Raw genomic sequence first — 24524 nt, forward strand, 5'->3', positions numbered from 1 at the left:
TCTATACAACTTTTCAGGCTAATAAAGAGAAACATCATGTAATCAAAATAGCTCTAGACTTTACTCTCAAAATACGTAGTAGCACAGATTCATTGTGAATGCTCAAAACCTATTTCACATGCATTGAAGTATTATGACCATTTTAAAAATAAAAACTATTAGCATGAAACAATAATTACACTAATGATAAATCTAGTTTGTACTAATTAGCTACTAATTTATAAATCCGTTATGCAATCTGTCTCCATGATTCTTAGTAGAACTGCAGTAATTGACCTTAAAATTTTTCAATTGTGGTGGCACAATGCGGTGAACTTTGTTTACTAGATCAAACTGTTCAAATTCATCGGGAGACTATACCATAATTTTCATAGACAAATGTTTAACCAAAAGCTTGTAGATATGCTCAAACTATTAACATGCTGCTGTTCAGGCCTACTTATTAGCAAAACTTGTTGCATACATATGGATCGACCTATGGATAGTTACCCAAAAATAATCATGTATGAACCAATTATTTTGAGTTGTGGCTTGTACACAAATGTGATCAGAAAACTTCAAGCTACTGTAGTCACCCAATTGATGAAATATAAACAGACTTGTCTGCAGACCTGGAAGTTCCGAGTTCAAACGCAGTACAATTCAAATTTTTCATTGCTAAAATTTTATCACTATAGCTGAATAAACAACCAACAGATGACAAATGGACACTGAGATTTATATGTATTGATTAAGACATTCTTTAAGTGTGTGTAGTAAGCTAAACTTGAAGTTTAAAATCAAGTTTAAATTGACATATTAAATTCAGTCTAAACATTGAAGTTTACTTTGTTTTACGAGCTTCAAAAATTGTAGCCACCAAACATGTTGCCGTCAAGTCTCATTCACATTACCTCTAGCCATATGTCTGTCTCAAAGATAAAAGCTGTACAGTACTAAACTTAGTAATGTTGGACTTCACTGCAAATCATAACCACTAAATAGGTCATTCTTACACTGTGTGGGTAGATAGTGAATTACAACAGATTCAAACACATTTTTCATCGTATTATCTAGTTTTTAGGGTTGTTCTTCATGGTATGGGAATGATTAAAGTTATATGTATACGGAAGGTTCCCAACCTGGGAACGAGCTACGTTCCAAACGATTGTTCGTAAAGTGAATTTGTTCGTAAGTTGCTTCAGTACTATATTTTGTATTATAATTTATGTTTAAGGCCTATATAAGTATATTGAAGGTTTATATAAGTATGTTTAAGACTTGTATAATATTTATTTGTAAATAACATTTAATAAAATGGAGAGAATACATACAGTACTGTACTACGTGTTTTATATCATGAGAGGGTCTTCGTCGTCGCTGGAATGGGCTTCAATAGTTACTTCATTCTCCGTAATTCCAATGGAAGAAGATGAAGGTTGATTAATATCTTCCTTGGAGGATTTACTAGAAACTGTTGGTTCTATGATTTTCCTCTTCTTTTCTGCTAATGGTTGTCGATTGCATAGGCACTGCACCTTTCACGTGTTCCATTATGCAATATTTCTGTTTATAAATGGTACCGACTGTCGAACGATTCAAGTTGTATGCCCGTGCAACGCTCACCATTTTCTCACCTGCATCAAGCTTCTTTATTATTGACACTTTTGTTTCAAATGAGATGGCTTGCCTCTTCTTTGCACTATCACTCTCACTAGAAGCCTTTCACTTTTCACCAACCACATTGAATTATGGATGCCCGAGATATTTACTGTACGTAATGATTAAAATAAAAAAGGCAGAGGAAGGCGGGATTATTTACTGGATGGAAGGAAGGAAGGATATTTACTGTATCTTAAATAGTGCCTTAAGATACAGGAAACCTGCCATGCAAGTTCAGTCCTGGAGTGCACCAAGTTCATATATCGAGGTTAATTAGCAGCTGCAGTAGCATTAAAACACATTCTAGAATTATTACTTTGATAAATATTTATAGAGCTATAACAGTAGACTACACAATTAAAATTAGTATAAGTTTAAACTAGTTCAATATGAGTTATTTTTAGTTGGCAAAAATACAAATATGTCCTGGAAATCCACTCATACACTAAAAAGGATGCACATATATTGCAACAATATCTATTCTTGTGGTGGTGGTGTTATGTTTGTGTGAGCATGTATGTGCATGTGTATGTATATATACCATTCAAATGCAGTGTATATGTGTGGTGTATCTATTTGTGTATTAGTTTTTACTTGTTTGTGTGTAAGCAATTTGTGTATGTGTGGTTGCAGTTGTTTCTGTGTTTGTTTATTCATGCGTCTGGAATTTATAATGGTTTAGTTAGTTCATGTGTGCGTTTGCTCGAATGTACCTAGGGTGGGTATCTGGTGTGCGTGTGAGAAGTTTTAGAATTATTGGCATTGTTTCACAAACGTTTTTCCAAATGTTGCTAATAAGCGAAATACAATGCGGTAAACATCCTTCAATCGCAACAAGTCTGTCAAGAACTTCTCTGAACTTCAAGGACAAGTATTTAACCTTAAAGATAAAGATACATATAAAACAATCAAATTGCAACTGTGTAGGATCGCTTGATTGAATAGGTTGAGCTAAATAAACGGTCAAACAAATTGCACTTACTGTTACATATCTGACTACACAAATTAGTGTATGTGCATGCGTGTTGGTATGTGTTTGCAATTGTGTGTGTGTGCGTGTAAGTGTGTGTTTAATTCCTTGAGTGTAACTGTACACATTGTATCTGCACATTTGAGTACATGTTGTATCTGTGTGTTTGTGTATGTGTTTTTGTGTATCTGTGTGTTTGTTTGTGTTTGTCTGTCAGTATATGTGTCTGTGTGTTAGATACTTCTTAAAAGTATAGATTATGTAATCATGAATCTTTTTAAAATATTGATCTAGTGATCTTCATGTAAGGGTGTGTGTGTGCGTAGTGCGTGGCGATGCATGCTCTTTGTGTATGTTTGCTGGGTCTGTGTTCGCACGTGTTTCACTGTTAATTTTTTTGTATTGGCGTTTGCTGGTGTGTTCCTTTGTGTCCTTTTTTGCGGTTGTCGTGAGTGAATTTGTGTGATTTTTTAGTGTTTTGCTATGTCTTTGTTTGCATTTTTGGTTGTGTGTGTGTCTGTGTGTGTAGCTGTCTGTGTCTGTATGTGTGTCTGTATGTGTGTCTGTGTATGCGGTTGTCTTTCTGTGCGTGAGTCTGTGCGTGAGTCTGTGTTACGATTGTTAGAACTATCATCCTAGCTCTGCAAATATTTTTCCAAATGTTGCAGATAAGCCAGTTCATTCAGGTGAACTTTGTTCAGTTGCAACAAGCTGTTCAAGTCTGTCAAGCCGTTGCTGCGATCTTTAAGAACTAGTGATTAACTTGAAAGTTGAAGGTACATTTAATACTATCAATCTGCTATTATTTAGGCCCGCCATCTAGCTACTACTGCAGCGTTTAGAAAGAGTAATTTGCGATAGATAAATGGACCAAATACATCGCTGTTATTGTTGTCTCTTGACATATCTATGTGTGTGCGTGTATGCGTGTGTATGTGAGTGTATATGCAAGTGTGCACGTGTATGTGTAGAGAAAATATGCGTGTGTCTGTCTTGCATGTGTCTGTGCATCCTTATGTCTATGTGTCTATACTGTTTGCATTGGTGTGTCGGTGTGTGCTTGTGTGTGTCTGCAAATACGATTGTGTATGTCTGTGTTTGAGCTTGCATGTGTGTCTGTATGTGTGCGACTGTGTGAGTGTATGTATTTATGCACATACAGATACACACGTGCATGTGTGTATCTGTATGTGCTTTTGTGTGTGTGTCTGTGTTTACGCTTTTTTGTGTCTATGTATGTAGTCTGTTTGTATGTGTCTGCGTGTGTTTTATGTGTGTGTGTGTGTGTGTTTGCGTGTATGCTTTGCATGTGTGTTATGTGTTATTTTGCTGTTACATGTGTGTACATCCATGTGTATGTTGCAGTTTTGCATGTGTCTGCACATTCGTCTGTCTGTCTGTGCGTGTGCATGCACGCGCGGGTCTGCGTTTATGTGTGTGTGCCTGTATCTGTGCATGTGGTCTGTTTGTGTGTGTTTGTGACTGTATGGGTATGTCTGCGTGTGAGTAAAGGTGTGTGTTTTTCTGTGCGTGTGTTTATATATCCATGTGGGGTTGCGTCTATGGGTCTGTCCGTGTGTGTGTCTGTTTATGCGTTAGACGCTCCTTAAATGGGTAGTTTTCGAAAAAATGGTTCTCCATGGGAAGAATGTGGGTGTATGTTACTTAAAGTCTATGTTTATGTGTGTCCGTATGTTCGTGTGTGTGACCGTTATTAGAACCACCATTATCATTCTTCAAACATATTTTTCAAATTTTGCAGATACCCGAAATTCAATTGGTCAAACTTTGTTCAATGGCAACAAGCTATCCAAATCTGTCAAATGATTACTATAATCTTGAAGTACAAGTGTTTGACCTAAAAGTTGAAAGTACATTCAAAAATATCAAACTACTACTTTTTAAGACCGCTATCAAGCTGATATTTGCAAACTTTTGATAGAACAGCTTGTGATAGATGAATCGATCAAATACATTGCTGTTGTTGCAAATTTTTTGATACATTTGCTTGTGTGCGTGTACATGCCTGTATGCATGCGCGCGTGTGTCTGAGCTCCTGTGTGCATTGGTCATGGATTTGTGTATGCATGTGCTTCATTTTTATTTATGTGTATGTGTGTACACGGGTGTGTTCATTTGCTTTTTGTTTGCTTTTTAACTGTATGTGTTGTTGCTTTACGTTTTTATTTGTGCGCGTACATGTGTGTTGTGTGTGCATATGCCTGTGTACATGCCTGTGTGCGGAATTCCTGCGTGGATTTGCGCAAGAATTGCGTATGATTGTGCTTCACTGTTTATTTCTGTGCTTTGTTGACTCGAGGTATTTCAATAAAAAAGGATTAGCTCTTGTTCTGTAAATGTCCTTTACAGAAATATGTTGTGTCATGAGTTTTATATCATTTGTTGAATAAAGAACAAGCTTTGCCTACTATGAACTATAAAGATTATGTTTATGCGGATTCTGATGCTTACAATTGATTACATTTATGCATACTTTGAGGGTTGTTGATGCTTAAAAGGTCCAGAGCTTTGGGGCGCTGCCCCAATCCTCGTTGGGGTCTAAACCACTCCCAAACCCCCTGGTGCTCATAACTAGTCGCCTAACATTTGCAGCCCCAACTTGCAACCAGGGAATAAAGGCCTGCGTCATAGCAACCGATATCAAGAAGTTGTGATATTTATTTAGATTTTTGTATTTATATGCAAAACATATGCTGAATTTAAAAATCTAAACAGATTTTAGTTGATTGTCATAAAAAATAGCTGTATATCTATAAGAAAATGTAGGCCTATTAATTAATTTTGCAGACATTAAAAACGGCTTGGCAGTACCGCAGTATTGGGCACAGTCGTAATATCATCAACAAATTCTGTAGAAAAATAATAACAGTAACATATTGCCTAACATCGATCACTATATACTTCAATCTTGTAAATCCGAATGATTATTCTTATAATTAAATATTATAATCATCTTATAAAATCGAATAACCATTCTTATAATTAAATATTGTTATAATCTTATAAGAATCATCAGAAAAATATCATCATAATTTCCGTTACTTTCACTGCTTTGGACATCAGTTGGAATACCAAAGTACCCATTATAAGTGTCCAAAATGTCAGTTTCTTTGAAGTTGGCAACAAAGAAACGAATACTTTTCAGTACTTTTATGTTAATTACAGAACCCTTTTGCAATTGGAAAATGACGCAGACTGGTGAAATGTGCACGTTTTTCTCGTGAAATGCACACAACTTAATGGTTCTCTCTGTCGCGCGGCCTTATTGGCGTTTTATTGGCCAGTCCTAACTTTGATTAAAAAGGCATGTCAAGTTTTTATGTCGATTTTAGGCCAAATTAATTGGTCCATTTGTGTGGGTAATAGGTCATTTGTGTGTAATCCAATCAAATGGGTTAGTTTTAGGACATTGTCTACAAATTTCAAAGACTTGGTAACATATTTAAATAGGTTTATATGTCTTTTGTATTGTTGTTATACTTGAACGACTCCATAGAAAAATGGTTAAATTAATTTGGGAGATTTGGGCACAAGGATTTGGATGGCCGTTCATGAATAATTTTTGTGAGTCGTGTGCACATGCATTTATCATAAAGCTCCCAAACAATCGCTAAGCTCGTGTTCGGTCGTAGGGTTTTAAAAATGATTAAGAATGTTTACTTTTACTTGTAACTCATACTTGTTTACTTTATTCTAGTCCATACTACCGCCTCTGTTAGGTTGATATGGACTATTTTAAACTGGTATCAGCCGCTTCAATCAGTTTAGTAAATCCCTCAATAAAAGGAGACAAATTAAGTCAGACAAATATAATCTGATGACATTTATTCGAAAGAGTAGCCTCAGGACCTACATAATAATAAGTCAAAATAGGCTGTGATGTAGTTGTTCATATTAATAATTTGCTATAGCTAAGCCGTACACTCAACTAAAGTCTAAAAAACTTTTCATCATTAGACTTGATAAATTCATTCAACTATTTGCAAGTGATTCTCTTAATTTCTTAGTGACACAAATATTGACATTCTGCTTGTATCAAACTTTCATAGCTTTCAATATTGAGTCAGAGTGTTATGGAACTTGATAATTAACTTTGTTAAAAATATAACTTGATCTAGTACATTTAAACTGAAATTGTATTATTTTATTTTAGAACTTCCTGAACCCTATTAGAAGAAAGAGGGCAGCTCTTCCTTTATAACATCTGCGTCAGCAATAACCTGGCCGCTGCCTGTTGCCCTTAGATTTATGGTAGATGTTGTTCATCTACGTAGCTACTTTGAGGGAAGCAGAGCCCAAAACTCTAACGAGGCCAGTGGCAGAGGAGTGGATGACCAATTCTATGTCTTCGTTTAATCCCTTTTACCCAACCGTCACCGCGATCAGTACAAAAGCAATCACCATCACATCCGTCTTCACCATCAAAATCATCCCTTCCATTTCCATCATCCACACCCTCCTTACAAGCACCACTCCTCCCATCATTGCCGCCCTCTCCAGCCCCAACATGAACAGTGAAACACTTTTAATGCGCTGTGCCGCTGTAGGAGTGGCGGTGCCGGCATTCAAACTATACAAAAAGTTCTAACGCCAAAAAATCTATACCGTTGTAGGCACTGCTGGCATTGCTACAACACCACATCGTTGCTACCAGGTGATTCTGTCATTACCACTCATATAACCCACTACCAGCAATCATTATTTCTACTGACACTACAAGCATCACCACCACCACCCAATCGCCTCAATCACAACGATCCTCTTCGATGAAATCACCACCACTATCACCGTCATCATTAACGCAACGATCTTCCGATTTACCACTATCACCACGACAACTCTCACAACCTTCACCTCTCTGCTGTCACAATCACCATAATCTTCAATACCATAATCTGTAACTCCATTACTTCCGCAACCACAAACACTGCAACGGTCACTAACTCATCCTCACCACAACTTCATCTTCACCACAATCACCTCATCACCACCATTACAATTGCCATCTCTACCACCAACACTATCTCTCATCAATCACCAACACTACACATGTCGACTCACCACCCCTACCGCCTAGCCCGCCACCCGCTGCCACTCAACCTCCAACCCGCTGTCACTCAAAGAAAGCCTATATCCCCTATCCCACCATCCACCAACAAACACCACAAGACAATACCTCAGCCCAGGTTAAAGTGAGTATTGATTGTCATTATGATAGATGTAAACTTGTTAGATGATTATTGACAAGTCATGACAGTTGGTTACTGACAGTTTAAAGTTTGCTGATATTTGATGCTATTTAGTTTCTACTCGGTGAATGCCTGGCGTTGCACTAGCAATAAAATAAATAACTAACAATTTTAAGTAACTTAAACTCGTAACATAAGTTAGTTTCAATCTTTATTATAATAATAGCCATGTCTGTAGCCAACTCAATATTTGTTCCATTACACACAGCCTAGGTAAGAAGATGCATATATTTCAAAGCATGATTCACTGAAGTAAAAATGCTGAATTTCTATTGACTTTTTTCAACTAAAAACTTATGAATCAATACAGTTTGAATACCGTGTCATTTGACAAGCCATAATTTTTATGTAATAATTGTTGTCACTGAGTTTTTGCCAGAATAACAGTTTATCCTGTTTATGCCATAAATAGTATTACTGTATCACATCAGCTTATCGAGTTCAAGGATAGAAAAATAGTTATAATCCTCTGAATGCTGCATCTCTTTTATTATTTTCTATCTGAGAGTAGTTGAAGGTGCTGCTATAGTCTGAGAGTGGTAGAATGATGAGACTACTCTATGTGGATGGGTGAATGGTTAGACTACAAACTAAAGTAGATTTAAAACTTAAGCTGATATTTAAGATCCTTGCTGATTAAAATCTTACTTATATAGTGGGCCATAATGATTGGACCATTTGAAATAAAACATTATTTGTTATTAATTATCAGTTTCTTTAGTGTATATTAGATTAATTCTTGTCATACACACATCAATAAAACACTAGAGATGTTCTACACACGAATATTATTAAATATCAAAGTGTATTCGTTTGTGCGTATCTGCACATTATTATAAATTCCAATAAAATTTTGTTTATGCTCATGGTAAAAATTGACCGAATTTAATGCAGTTTTGAAGCATATTAATACAAGTAGTTATTCGCGAGTAAATTGGTGCCCCTTTGAAGTATTACTAGCATCTTAATAGCTGTACTGCCCTTATTATCATCACAGGATAGGATACAATGGGTGCTCAGTAAATATATTATAATTCTTGAGAAAGTTTTTGATGGCGAACAGGCCATACAAGCTGCTTTTTAAATATTGATTATATGTACGGTCTGAAAAAGTAAAAAAATAAGTTCATGCAATGAATGGTAATATCCAGGTGTGTTACTCACTAATATCCATGCGAGTCACTCACTAATATCCAAGCATGTCACTTGCTAATATCTTGGCATGACAGTTGCTAATATCCAGCCATGTCTTTTGCTAATATTCAGGCATGTAATGTTTCACTTTGCAGACCCCTCGTAGACAAATTGCTAGATATATATTGCTTTGCTCTTGGAATTGCTTCTTCTCAAGTGAAAACCATGAGGACATCAGTCTATTCACGCCAAGTACTGCACAGAACCAAATATATTCTACCCAGTATTCAGAACAACAATGCTGCTGAGTTGGCATCTACACCCATACCTAGCTTTAAAAATGTTGAGAGGCCTCTCCGGATGCCTTCAGCTCCATCAGGTATTGTTCTCTCCTGGCACTCTTGTATTCCTCTTCTATTTCCTGCTGGTCATGCATTTCCAATTTCTGTAATTTGGTTTTGGATACAATTAGAAACTAGCATATCTTTAAAATCTGACCAGAAACCAAAATGACGTGATAACTTGCTGTTAATTTTAAAAAGGAAATGAACATTTTTAAGTACATATATGTCACTAAACATCGCACTGCTTCAATAAAATTGGCAAATACATGCTTATATAAGTCAAGAGACAGTACTGTTTGTGTAAACTACTACATTGATACTCTCTGGTACCATAGCAATACTATTAACATACTGCTTTCTGCCCACTGCAGGAATGGCGTGTTATCAATATAACAGTATTATGTGTTCCTGTGTATGCGCAGCAGAAGCACTCTGTCACTCAAATGCATGTTTGTAGAAGTACTGTGTTACCATTGTGCCAGGGGTGTAATATTGCTGTTGTCACTATGCATAATTGTGGGAATGTTATCCTACTACTGTATATGTACTAATAAAATCTTGTGGTACCTCTGAGCATATACTCTAGAAGTATAATGTACATGCTGTGAGAATAGCAAAAACCACAGGGCTTGTTCTGTGGAAATACTATGTTACAATTGTACAATACTGTGAGATTACGATATTATTTATATGCATGCATTGTAAAATTGTGATATTGCCGCTGTTCATACACTGTTTAGTAGTACTTTGCCTCTGTGCATGCACTGGTAAAGTACTAATTTCCCAGTGTATGCACTGTTAGAATATGGTGTGGCCAGTGTATCACACTGTGGTCGTACTATGTTGGCACTGCGTATGTAATGTTGCAGTACTACGTTGTCACTGTGAGTGCACTGCTAGAGTACTACATGTATGTCATTACGGTTTCACTGTAAAATTACCATCTTAGCCAAGTGTGAGCGTCAGTGTATATTGTATTACAGAGACTGATGAAGGTATCACACATTCAGGATTTTATAATAAAGCTATCTCTAACCAAACTCTGTTGTATATTTATAGAGCGGTATTATAGTGTGTACTTCTCCTTCTCTAACACTACCTGTGGGTATACATGTTATTTTATACGGTATCAGTAATTATTAGCATAGTTTAAGGTTACAATGAGTGTGTGTTTTGTGGTGACCTTTTTGGCTGCTTTTGCTTGCTGGTACCTGCTAGACCTGTCACTTTTGCTAGTACCTGCTAGACCTGTAACTTTTGCTAGTACCTGCTAGACCTGTCACTTTCGCTAGTGGTCACCGTGATAGTCTGCATGCAGAGCATTTTTATTGGAGTTGCTCTTGCTTATCCTTTTAGATATTCACTTGTTTAGACTTCCCAACTCCTGATCGCTGTTGAGACACTTGTGGATTTATCATTTAACAGATTACATATAAAGTGGTTGGTGTACTTCAATACAACCAGGGAGGTGCTAGAAAGCTCCCCTGATTAGCTTATCAATAAATGAGTTTTTTGTTTGTTCGCTTAAACTCTTTCTAATGATACAGTAGCCTAATTATATAAAGGCACAGTTGAGTTTAGGCATTTTCTGTAATAAATGAGTCATCCCTGTCTCAGACCTTCCTATCATGTGTTCGAAAAAAAGCTATTTGAAATCCGAAAGTGAAACGGAGAGGCTGTGATCAACTAAATGTAGCTTGTGTACCGAGGCAAAAGTTAAGGAGGTAGTTGATTCTTCTCTCTCCTGAAACCAATATTACATTACTAAGTCTTATCTTTGGGATCCAGTTTTATATGACTTTAAGGGAGGCACTCAGTAGCTATTAGAAATACTTATGATTTGGTTGAGATTCAGGAAGGTTCAAATCTTTTGCAGGTTTTGGACCACGGATGCATGTGATAGATATAGTCAAGGAGTTGTCCGCTACTCCAAGGTTGCCCAGGGTTATTCTTCCAGTACTCCCTTGGTCACCCCTTGTCATTTCCAAAAGCAAGTAGTTTTCATTTTATATTCTCCTTGAATTGCTATGTTTCAATTCTTATCAGTTTTAATCGAAGTTATCAGAAGATAAACAAGAAATGGGCAGACCTTAGAAGTTGGAATATATGCAGTATGTGGGCTGTAAAGATCGGTGAAAAATAATTGAGCAAAAAAAGGTTTTCATAAGATTTACCAACCATAGAAATAGTCTGGTACTTTAAAAAAACTATGGATGCTGTGCAGGGGTGGGCAATTGATGAAGTCTAGATGCTAGCCTAAAAATGATTGTTTTAAATGAACTGTTATTAAAAATAATGGGTGGAGATTGTAAAGGACATGTGCTTATATATTAGCCTGGAGCAAAATTTGCGAAATATATTGTATATAAATAGAATAACTTAAATACAGCTACGTTTTTGTTAATAGGTTAAGTCCTGTTAGAGAAACTAGCCATAGTTCTCTGGCAAAAGGGAATGGTAGAAGCTTAGATACCTCAGGCTATTATAAGCTATCTACAGCAGTGAGGATGTCATATAAAGACCACCTGAAGCCATGTAGAAGACTCACCTCATTTCATAACAATGCTGTATTTAGCCACTTTTCCGCCTTTAAGTTTTCCAGGGAGGGTATGTGATGCACCCTTTGTGATTCTAAGTGTCACGGCTGGTCAGTTTAAAGCTAAAATGTCTTATTGTTAAATTGACAGGTGGGTGGTATAAAATTAGAGGCCACTTTAGTGCATCTTCCTAAAGATCTTCTTTTGCAATCTTTCTTTGCAAAAAGAGCTAAGAACATTTTCTACAGGTGACCCTAACATCAGGGTCTCATGTCAGAGTGACCATCGCTAACCAGTATCGATGCCTAGTTGTTCTGCAACAACAGCTCTTGGAATGCTCAGGATCCTTACATTGCAAATATTGACATTGAAGTTTTCATTCCCAAAGCAGTGGCAAGAAAACCGCTAATAGTTTTCTCAGTTATCTCCTCACTGTAAGTTGTCTCATCTCTGCAAAATGTCTTATTATAATACAATCATGTAGATGAACAAATCAAATATGTTGCAGTGATTGTTACATATATGTTGCCATGTTTGTGTGTGTGTGTGTGTGTGCGTGCATGCGTATGTGTGTGTGCATGTGTGTGTACATCTATGTGTGTACGCGTGTCACTATGTGTGTGTATTTGTTGGTGTGGGTGTGGCTGTTTTGGTGTCCATATGTGTGTGTCGCTGTCTGTGTGTCGGCGTCTGTGCGTCGCCGACTGTGCGTCGCTGTCTATGCGTGTCGCTGTCAGTGTATGTGTCGCTGTCCATCTGTTTGTGAGTTTGTGTGTGCGGTGGTGCATGTGTGTGCGTGTACAGGTGTGTGCATCTGTGTGTGTGTGTGTGTCTGTGTTTATGTTGTGAGCAAGTAAATTAATGTGTCTATCTGTGTGACTATTATTAGAAATACCGTTATCGCTTAGCAAACATTTTTTCAAAAGTTTCAAATACGCGAGATTTATTTTGGGTTAACTTGTAGTCAATGGGGTTAACTTTGCTCAATCACAACGAGATTTTCAAGTCTGTCAAGAGGTAACCATAACCTTCATAGGCAATTATTTAACTTGAAAGTTAAAGGTACATTTTAAACTATTAAGCTGGTACTATGCAAGACCGTTATAGTGCTGCTGTGGTGAACTTTGATAGAACAGTTTGCAATAGATGATTGGTTCCACCACATTGCCGTTATTCTTACATATCTGTTGACATGTCTATGTTTGTGTGTGTGTCTCTGTGCGTGTTTGTCCGTGTGTTGGTGCGTTAGACATTCTTTAAAAGTTGAGGTATCGATATTTTGATTCTTGTTGAAAATAACTGGTATATATATGTGCGCCTGTAAGTGACTGTGTGTGCATATCTTGTTGTATGCGTTTGTTGTGTGTATGTTAGATTCTGTGTTTATGTACACGTGTTTGTTGTGTGCGTGTATGTCTGTGTGGCCATAATTTGAATTGTCATGAAAGCTCTGAAAAAATTGTTCCAAATGTTGCAGTTACGCGAGATTCAATGGAGTGAAATTTGTTGTTGAAACTACATTTAAGACTATTAAACTACTACCATGTAGGACCAATATCAAGCTGCTACTGCAAACTTGAATGAACAGTTTTGCGATATATGAATGAATCAAATACGTTGTTGTTTTTGTTCCAGACCTGTTGAAATATATTTGTGTGTGATTTCATTTATTTGGGTCTGTTCATGTTGTTGCGGGTGTGTGTGTGTGTGTGCGCGCGCGCGTGTGTGTGCGTGAGCGTGTGTGTGTGTGTGTGGCTATAATTTGAATTATCATGATAGCTCTACAAAAACTATGTGTGTGCTTGTTGGTGTCTGCCTGTGTGTGTGTGTGCATGTTGGTGCCTTGTTGGTGTGTGCGTGCGTGCGTGCGTGCGTGCGTGTGTGTGCTTGTTGGTGCCTGGCTGTATGTGTGTGTGTGTGCTTGTTGGTGCCTGGCTGTATGTGTCTGTGTGTGCGCTTGTTGGTGTCTGGCTGTGTGTGTGAGCTTTTTGGTGTCTAGCTATATGTGTGTGTGTGCTTGTTGGTGTCTGGCTGTTTGTGTCTGTGTGTGCGATTGTTGGTGTCTGGCTATGTGTGTGAGCTTGTTGGTGTCTGGCTGTGTGTTTGTGTGCTTGTTGGTGTCTGTGGGTGCGTGTGTGCTTGTTGGTGCCTGGCTGTGTGTGTCTGTGTGTGCGATTGTTGGTGTCTGGCTGTGTATTTGTGTGCTTGTTGATGTCTGGCTGTAGTTGTGTGCACTTGTTAGTGTCTGGCTGTAGTTGTGTGCAATTGTTGATGTCTGGCTGTGTGAGTGTGTTGCCGCACGCACGCTTGTTGGTGTCTGGCAGTGTATTTCTGTGTTTTTTGTGTGCCTGTATGTGTATACATTTGTTTGTTTGAGCATGTATATGTGTGTGTGTCTGTGCAAGTTGTGTTCATCTGAATGTGTCTCTGTGTTTATGGGTGTGGGTTTTCGCTGCTATTATCACGTTTATTAATGTGTTTCTGTCTGTGTCTGTGTGACTATCATTAGAATCATTGACAAGATAACCCACAGTCTTGAGTACTTTCATGATATTGAAAATGTTGTCGGAAGATATCTCTTTAAATTTAGCCTAAGATAACGAAGCAATTTAAACTTTTGTTTGAGAACTACTAACCTAAAAACAAACAATGTTTGTGTAAGTTTTGGTAATAACTGCCCGAGTAAGAAAACAGGTAATTGATTATGTTTATGATGTTATAGCCAGTTCAAATTTATATTTTTTGTGATTATACAGATAATTAAAGTAGCAAGAGTGACTGGTAGTGGTGAAAGTAATAGTTTTATAAGAGCAAAGAACATTGTGAAGGATCGTCTTAGCTTCGTACTGATCATCGCACAAAGTATATATACATTGGATTTTTTGCATAGAAGGGTTAGTTAAAATGTTGGCAAAATAAATTATGTTACAAAAATGTTCTGGATAGTGTTTGAAACTGAAAAAAATATTGTATACATATCGTGAAGCAATATCGGCAACTTTTGTTAAAATGGCTGGCACTAAGTCGATTGCTAAATTTGTACATCTATGGCAGTGAAAGGGTTAAGACTATCAAACTGCTACTATGTAAGACCGCTGTCAAGCTGCTACTGTGTACTTTCAATATAGCATTTTGCGAATGATGAATGAATCAAATCTATTGCACTTACTGGTACATAATTATCTGGGTAGATAAGTGTGTCTGGGTTCATGCGTGTTGGTGGGATTTTGTGTGTGTGGAAGCGTGTGTATGCGCACGGCTGTCTGTGCGTGACTGTTATTTTGTGTGACTGTGTGTGTGACTGTGTGCATGCAAGTTTGTCTCTATTTATTGACTGAGTGTGTTTCTATGTTTGTTTCTGAGTGTGATTCTGTGTGTGTGCGAGTGTTTGTGTATCTGTGTGTTTGGTGTATCTGTGTGTTTGGTGTATCTGTGTGTTTGTGTATCTGTGTGTTTGTGTATCTGTGTATTTGTGTATCTCCGTGTTTGTGTATCTGTGTGTTTGTGTATCTGGGTTTGTGAGCATGTATTTCCATATGTGCGTTTGTGTTAGATATTTTTTTTATATATAGGTTTCATAAACGTGAATGTTGTTGCAAAGATTGATCTATCGATCTTCATGTATGTATCGGTGCATGGTGCAATGTATGTGCGCAAGCGTGTTTCTTTGTGTATGTGTGCTGAGTGTGTGTCTGTTTATTGCCTGAGTGTGGTTCTATGTGTGTCTCTGTGTGTGAGTCTATGCATGTCTGCGCATGTGTGTCTGTGCCTTTGTGGTTGTGTATCTGTGTGTTTGTGTATCTGCGTGTTTGTGTATCCGCGTGTTTGTGTATCTGCGCGTTTGTGTATCTATGTGATTGTGTTTCTATGTGATTGTGTATCCGTGTGTTTGTGTACCTATGCGTTTGTGTATCTATGTGTTTGTGTATCTATGTGTCTGTGTATCTTGGTTTGTGTGCATGTATTTGTCCATGCGGGTGTTTGTGTGTTAGGTATTTTTTAAAGTATAGGTTTCGTAATCGTGAGTTTTGATGAAAAGATTGATCTAGTTATCTTCATGTATGTATGAATGCAATGTGTGTGAGCATGTGTGTTTCTTTGTGTATGTGTGCAGAGTGTGTGTTCACATGCGTTTCACTGTTTACTTTTGTATTTCCGGTGTGTTGTTTTGTGTCGTTGTTTGTTGCTATGTGAGTTTGTGTAAATGTGTGTGATTGTTTTTGAGTCGCTTTGTATTGGTGTTTTTGGTTTTGTCTTTGTGTGCTTGGGTGCATGTGTTAGAACTCAGAAACATGCATACGCAATTGTCTTTGCATGCATGTTTTTGTGTGTGCATGCGTGTGTGTCTTTTTGGTTTTACAGTGTTTAAGTTTGTCTGTGTTTGGGTGCCTGTATGTGTGCATTGGGTCCGTTTGTCTGTCTTTGTGTGTGTCTTCAAGACAAGCAGGCATGCGTATGTTTGTTTGAGTCTTAGCATGTATGTGCGTTTGTGTGTTTAAATTTCGGTATGTGTATCTGTGGGTAATTGTGTGGATGGGTGTGGTGTGTTTACTGTGCATGTGTCGGTGTCTGTATGTATGTTTGCACGCGCGTTTGTGTTTGTGTATACATATGTGTGTGTGCGCGCTTGTTGGTATCTGGCTGTGCGTGTGCTTGTTGGTGTCTGGCTGTGTGTGTGCTTGTTGGTGTCTGGCTGTGTGTGTGTGCGCGTGCGTGTGTGTGCGTGCTGGTTGGTGTTTGGCTGTTGAGTTTTCTCTTTTTTTTGCTTGTGTGCCTGTATGTGTATGGATTTTGCTTGTGTTTGCATGTATATGTGTGTGTCTGTGCAAGCTGTGTGCATCTGAATGTGTGTCTGTGTTTATGTATGTGTGTCTTCGCTGTTATTAATTACTTTATGAATGTGTGTCTGTTTGTGTCTGCATGACTATCACTACAATTGTCATCATTTTTCTTCAAACCTTGTTCCAAATGTTGCAGATATGCCAGATTTAATTGGGTAAACTTTGTTCAATCACAACAAGGTTTTCAAGTCAGTCAAGAGGTTACCATAATCTTCAAAGACAAGTTTTTAACCTAAAATTATTCGCTGACAACATAACCCACGGTTTTTAGGACTTTCCTTATATTGAATACGTTGTCCGAAGATATCTCTATAAATTTAGCCTAAAATAATAAAGCAATTTAAACTTTTGTTTTGAGATTTACGAACTTAAAAACAAACAATTTTTTTTAAGTTTTGCAAATTACCGCACGAGTTAGAAAACAGGTAATTGCTTATGTTTATGATATCATAGCCAAATTTAGATTTAGGTTTTCGTGATTATACCAATAATTAAAGTAGCAACAGTGACTGGTAGTGGTGAAATTAATAGTCTTGTAAGAGTAAAAAAACATTGTCGAGGATCGTCTTAGCTTCGTAGTGATCGCTTCACATAGCTTTATCATCTCACGAAGTACATGTATATATACAATGATTTTTTTGCTTAGCAGTGTTAGTTGAAATGTTGGCGAAATAAACTATCTTACAAAAATGTTCTATATAGAGTTTGAAATTGGAAAAGTATTGTATACATATCATGAAGCAATATCGACAATTTTCGGTAAATTTGCTAGCAATAGGCCGATAGCTAAATGTTTTCCTGGATGGCAGTGAAAAGGTTAAAGGTTGACTTGCAACAAAATTCACATTACAGTTATTTGGTGTCAAAAGATTCGCCATGTCTTACTCTATTGTGTTATAGGCGCCAAATATGTGGGAATGTGATTAAAAGCTCGTAAAAGCTCAAAAACGAACAAAAAATTGCAGCCACACGAGACCGCCCTCGTTTGGATTCGTTTTCCAAAACGGCTAAAATGTGACGTATGTGTGCTAAAACGGCTAAAATGTGTGCGAGGTAGTTTATGTTTACACTTTCAAGCATCCTTATTCGTCGAAATATTTTCACAAATATACTTCACGCTTGCAATAAAAACCATGTCTATTGTTCTTACGCGTCTATTTCATCGGCATCGTAATGCTGCAACTTTGAGCACTGATATCTCAAAGCGTAGCATAAAAAGTTGTTTAATTTTTTAAACTTAGCTTGAACGATTGCATATCATCCTCTGATAAAAATGATGAGCCTTTTAGTCCGCTATGATGGTCGAAAAATGCTGTAGAAATTGTTCGCGCCATATGGTAGGAATTGTAAGTCGCGTGATCAGATAATGTTAGTTTCAGTTCAAGTTTGATTTGTCGCAAATAGCAGACACGCTTTCTCGTATTAAACTTCAATTCGTCATAATGTCTAATGCGCCACATCGTGTTTGTGCAGCTGCCAACTGCCAAGCTGAGAATCACCTTTTTTCTTGGCCAAGAGCAGAGAATAGACCAGACCTTCACCGGGATGTTACAAAGCTGGATGTTACAAACTTTATTTATTCGCCTGCTCACTCTTACCTTTGTTTCCGCCATTTCAAAGACGACATGTTTTCTAACCTGTTTGCTTGCTCTACATGTCACCAAAGCACGTGAGTAATTTATTTTATGAACTATTTGTATTAGTAGTAGCAACTCGGGATATTTTCTAGTTTTCTCCTAATACTACTGTATTAATCTATATTTAGTATTACAATATTAATGTCATTTAATTGTAATATGATATTATTAGTATTTTATCGTTTTAATTACGTGTATTATTCTTATTATAATAACAAAACTAGTTCATACTGCATATCTATCTGTAAAACGTAATATATTAATCTATAATTGATAAAATAATGTTATAAGTTTCACGATTAATTTCGCTGAATTTCTTAACCCCACTCACTTGTAGATATGTTATATAAAATACTCATTGTCATTTTCTGGCATCATCGTTAATAGCATAATAATATTATTATCATTCACACATCTTGCAGAGGTTGTCATCTACATTTATTTAGTTTGAAGCTCGATCGGACTAAGGCAGTTCCATCCATTTGTTTCCGGAGTGAGGAAAGCTCCCGTGTCGTCCTGACACCTCGGAAGAGAAAGTTGGAGGATGCTGCAATGACTAAGAGGGACCACCGCACTGTGCTGCGCCAGGCATTGACCGAGTACAGGGAGTACGATGATACTTATGTTTATATGTTATTAACAATGCAAGCTCACTATTGACTTATTCAAATATTCATATCACTGAGACGAGCTTTTGCTAAGATATTCCTCAGTTGTCAGTTTGTAGTGAATCCGATCTTTTCGTCATACATGTTTAATCTTTTCGAACCATTTAATTTCGTCATTTACAATATATTACACAAGACATTTGCAGAGCTCCTTCACTTACCGGTATGTTATTTGAGTAGTTGCAGACCTACTGCTGCGGCTACTGCTGTCCAACCATGCCAGTCAATTCCTCCACCAGGGAAAAAGTTGCCTCTGCCGGTGCTGATTGTTGCTAACCACAAAGTGTCGCAAGGTGTGTTTAATGGGTGATAGACCCAGTTAGTTGTTCATCCCATTGGTGCTGTTGGTTTTTGTTTTGGTGTTGGTTTGTTTTGGTTTAGACATGACAATTTATAGATGCGTCATAGATGAAGCTCATTATCGCTATGACACACCAATTGTTTCATCAGTTTATATTCTTCCAGTCGTTTGATGGTTATCGGTGAGCCATTGATTGTTTGTTCTATCGGACTATTTGACTAATGATAATTTGATTGGCACTAGGTCTCCCTTATTGTATCGGCGATGGAGTTTCAAATTCTTTTTACTCAGGTACTAACACGGATCGAAATGTTCGGCCCCACTTTCAAAGTAAGGGGGTGCAAGCAGACTTTCCTTACCCTCAGCTTAAAAGGGGTTATAAACTATTATACTATAGGCCGATTTTTGATTAGGAAATTGGTGCAAGGAATTATAGTGATCTCTGATGGATTGGTAAACGTCCGCTTGACTTTTAAAGTTTTCTATTCATTAACTTCTAATTTTAATATATTTAATCCTATAGTAGTTCGTAGTTCATTCACCAATATGATTCTATGTGTTACCTAATTGTTGAGTTAATCTTTTAATCATAGCGAATAATGTACAAGACCGTGCTGTATGACTGTGCCATCTACCGAGTCATGGAGGGCTGAAAGGGAGGACGAAGTGATGGTTGAGGAATTCCTCAAAAATGTAAAATTTTCATTTCTTCGATTACCAAAAACGGTGATGTCGCCATATGCTATGTCCCTTGGATACTAGTTGCCGCTAGGATACTCTAAGCCATAAGGCCTTTAAATTTAGCAGAGCTGTTAAAAATTGTAAATAAAAAAGAAATTATGAACATTCAACTCTGACAAGGTGGTTTTTAAATAAAGTTTTGTGGTCCAAAAGTAAGCCTCCTTTGGCAAATGTGGAATATTGGTGTGTAAAACAACAATAATCTACAGCTTTGAAAAAGAAACACTTGATGTACTGCATGCGCAACCTTTTCAATATTATTTGAACAGGAAGTTGAAGATTAATTGGCATTAGATGATGAAGAGTTTGTGCCAACCGCTGAAGACTGGGAAGAGTTTGAGCGCTATGTTGGCCAGCGTCAAACGCTCTCCAATTACATGTAAGATAGAGCTGAACTTGACCAAACTTGACAAAATATAAAGAATATCCAGAGTTATTACTCACATTTTGATGTTTACATTATCATGGATTCTGAAAAGGTTTTGTAAAATCTGTGTCATGATTGGATGGCTATATATTTATTCTTTTTTGGATCGAGCAAATATGATATAATAACAGGAAATGATGTACAAATCTTATTGCAAGTCAAATATTGTGTTGTGATTTCAGACCGGAATCCTTCTTCAAAGAGGAGAAAATAATAGTGAGTGTGACAGCACTCCAGCGACTTTTTTACTGTCACGTCTGCGCCCTCCCCTGCTCATTCACGATGGTGCGAGAAGGCGGATGGGTAGAGTTCGAGGTTACATGGGCCTCCTGTCACCAATCCTACACTTGGGAGACAACTGCCAGGGTGAACAGAGCACACGTCATCAACCCCCTGCTGGCAGCTGCATCACTGTTTTCTGGCGGATGCCTTATGCAGAACCTCCGTTTTCTGACGCTCCTGAACATCGCGATACCAAGCCACAGCGTTTGCCTCTACCAACAAAGAGAATACTTACATGGTGTGAGTGTTAATAAATATTTACCCATAAACTTGAAAAATGTGAGTGAAAGCTTAGCAAACTAATTGAATAACGACATTTAGAAACAATTTTTTTCTTGAAATGAAAAGATGTCATTCTTCAAGCGAAATATATTATAATTCAAAATTCTGATATATCATCATAATATAGCACAAAAAGGGGGAAGAGGATTCTACATTCTTAGACTAATGATAATGATAAAAATAAATCTTGTTTAATGAAGTTTTACAATATTTTACAGTGTATTGCTGAGCAGTACACCCTGCATAATGAGGGATTGATGGCAGCAATCGATTGGGAGCTCGATTTGGCAGGTAACCGTAGATGCGACAGTCCAGGGCATTGCGCACTATACGGGGCCTACCCTCTTATGGATCAGAGCTGCTGTTTAATAGTCAGCAGCCATCTTGTCAAGGTAAAACTTTGACAGTTTTTACTTCTAAGCCTGACAGAAACCCAAATGTTTTAGTAGTTATCAATACACAGACATGAAGTTCTGATCTAGCTAAAAAATTTATCCAAATAATGTGAAAGTGATTATTGTTGGTCGTAACTTGCTTTACTTTGCAGTCAACGGAGACCACCAGCTCTAACGCCATGGAGCTGGAAGGCTTCAAGCGGTGCCAGTCCGATCTAATTTCGCACGGCCTGAGCGTGAGGTCAATTACAACGGACCGGCACTTGAGTGTAGGAAAATACATACGAGAGGAGTGGGCCGATGTTTGTCACTATTATGATGCATGACACATCGTGAAAGGTAGTAATGATTAATAATGGAGCATAAAACTAGTTAATCATAACAAAAATGCAGCAATTATGCACTGCAAACTGATATAATGTCTTTACTGTTGTAGGACTAAAAAGAAGCTCTACAATCAGGCGAAGACTGCCGCCTTTCGACTTCTGGCTGAACCAGGTAACAAAGAGCCAGCCGGCAACTGGATCAAGGCCATCATAAATCATTTATGGTACTCAATAAACCATACAGATGTGCCAGATGAACGTGAAGCACGATGGCGACAGTTACTCCCCCACATGAGAGATGACCACCGTCTGTGTGACCACCCTCCACTTAAGAAGCTTTGGATTAGACCTGGTATGTAACCTAATATTCGATCAAGTAATTTTAGCACAGATTTTGGTCTGTTGACATTTACAAATATTACAGGAACCAAACTTGACGCTTGGCTCAGTCAAGAATTATCATCCAAACGGCTGATTAGTGATCTCAGGAAAGCAGGCGTGCAGAATACCGCAGAGCTTGAATCATTCCACAAACAGCTCAACCACTTTGCTCCAAATATGGTTGGGTTCTCTTATCATGGAATAAATTCAAGGTGAGTGCAGATTTAATAAACAAAATTGTTCAATGGTAACGTTTTCCTATGTACAGTTGGAATTGTTTTTCACAGACTTCGGCTAGCTGTGATGTACCACAACGAGAACGCCACCCGCTCGTTCAAGTTTGATCGTTTGGGCAACCAGCAATATGTAATGGCACGAAGCAAAGACAACAAGCTGACACAGACGGCGAAAAGAAAGAAAGTCAACCCAACATATGGTAAAAATATATTAAGAAATTAATTACATATGAACCATCAACTAATTTCAAATTGCTTACAGAAGAATTTTCTTACAAAATTCATTGGGGAACTGATGACTCGGTTAGAGAACCACCTTTCTGCCGGTACGAAACCTGACAATCAGCCTTTGCAGCCTCCGTCGCTCTACTCAACGGGTCCTCAGGAAACACGCGAGGAAACTATTGCGAAGTGCCAGGTGTCATCACGCGGCATTCTCCGGAGGAATTGAGAATTTCAGCTCAACTCTAAAGACCGCTCTGAGGCTTCAAAGCCAGAATGATAGTAAGTGGTCCTCATTCCCCGGCGACGAGGTTCTCAGAGTGGGCGCCCAAATAGGGAACCCCAGCCATGAACGCAAACTTCGACGAAGTGCTGGGGCTTAGTAACCGATGGTAAGCGGTGAAACCAATATGCGTTCCTCTATGTATTTGTTTTTATTTTATAAAATCAGTGATGGCAGATTTATGCACGTTAAGCATGTGATTTTAAATATGGAAGCAATGTAACAGCAGTTTGCTAACAAAAATTACTTTGTTAGCCACATGGTGTGTAGTTACCATGCGGCTTAGCCTGAGTAAAAGTAAAATGACAAAATGACATTGCAATAAAAATGAGTACCACCTACGATATAGAGTTGATCTAGAATTCTCAATCAAAGTCGTTGAGTCTCTTCATCGCCATAGCAGAAGCTCTTGAAGATGTAGTCTGCAAACTCTTCTTCATCATCTGTTGGTGGGAAAAGAGCCCGAATCTTTGACACCAGGCAGGCAGAGGCCGTCGCTCACCGCGACGAACTTGCGGCATAAGCCAAAACCCAAGATTGCGGTATGCACACAACCTTTTCCGAGCATTTGGCGATGGCTCTCCAAATAGGAATAGATTATCTACCAAAACAATTATTGAAAAACAATAATTGCTGATCATCAAAATAATCTCGATCTTTATATAATAAAATCATAAAACTAGTACACTCTCTACTGTAGTAAGTGTACAAGCCAAATATATATTCTCCTTGTGTTCCACGAGTTCAGAATATGTGTGTTCAACCGATGCATTAAATGTGTAACACAAGAATTGTAGATAATGCTTGACACATTAGCATAGCTTTGGTGTTGTTGGCTGGATTGAATGGAAATCCAACTCACTATGATATCACAGGTACTTATTCCACCCCAACTCAAGGGGTGCAGGCGCTACCAGTTCGTCCACACCAGGATGCGTACACAGGCATTCATGCTCCCCGCGGTCATGGAGACAATGCAATGAAAAGAAATGAACAGATATGTCTATGCAACCATAGCTAATACATCAGGTTGATGTAATCCAACAGTATATCAGTGCAGCACTAGATTTAAATATTAAAATTGTTAATGTTGTCATTCGAGAAAAATCTGTAATTATTTTTTTCGCAATATTGAAGCGATAATTATCATAATTAAAATCATGTATAATAATATTCGTTCTATCACTCTCAAGCTAAAACTCTTACTACTAGCTAGCTTGGCACATAAGAGCTGGCTAATGGCGGTGCTTACTTGCTGGGAGGTTTGATTCTGTTGAGGATCTTCTTCAGATGGAGCGTCAGGCTCGAAACGCCAGGGTCTTAACTCTTCAAAATTTGACATTTTTTATGATCGCAACTCAGACATGAATTGTCGAACGGAATGGCCAAGCCGAAACTGTAAAGTAGCGAGCATCTATATTTGATACGGGGTCTTATGTAAAACCCGAAGTGTCTGTCATAAACTATTGCTACGATAAGTTTAATATTGAGCTTTTTATTGGCCTTTCAATTCACGCGAGAACATCACGTGACAAGACAATAACCAAACGGCGCGGATACGTCATCGGAATCAAGAGTTTCCAATCTACGGCGGCTTTTTGTTTTT

The sequence above is a fragment of the Watersipora subatra genome, chromosome 2 (genome assembly GCF_963576615.1).
Source record: "Watersipora subatra chromosome 2, tzWatSuba1.1, whole genome shotgun sequence".
Lineage (NCBI taxonomy): Eukaryota > Metazoa > Bryozoa > Gymnolaemata > Cheilostomatida > Watersiporidae > Watersipora > Watersipora subatra.